A 307-nucleotide genomic window follows, 5' to 3' on the forward strand; every position below is an offset into this window, starting at 1 on the left:
TGCCTTGGTGACAGGTCTGTGGACCCGCCCACATATCTGCTGCAGGCAGGTTCTTGATGCTAACACCCATCATCTTGAAGAAGCTATCTGCAGTCCCATGCTCTATGGCCCTCCCATAACACAACATCTTCAAAGCTAGCAAGGGACCCTTCCCATCCAGTTAAGACAGTCTTTTATAACAAAACATGATCATCAGGGTGTCATCTGATCATGTTTGCCACTGTTTTACAGTTCAGAAGCAAGTCACAGTTTCTACCAGTACTCAGGGGCGGGATCATACAAGGATATGGATCAGTGGGGTCGCTTT

The sequence above is a fragment of the Mastomys coucha genome, unplaced genomic scaffold, assembly GCF_008632895.1.
Source record: "Mastomys coucha isolate ucsf_1 unplaced genomic scaffold, UCSF_Mcou_1 pScaffold8, whole genome shotgun sequence".
Lineage (NCBI taxonomy): Eukaryota > Metazoa > Chordata > Mammalia > Rodentia > Muridae > Mastomys > Mastomys coucha.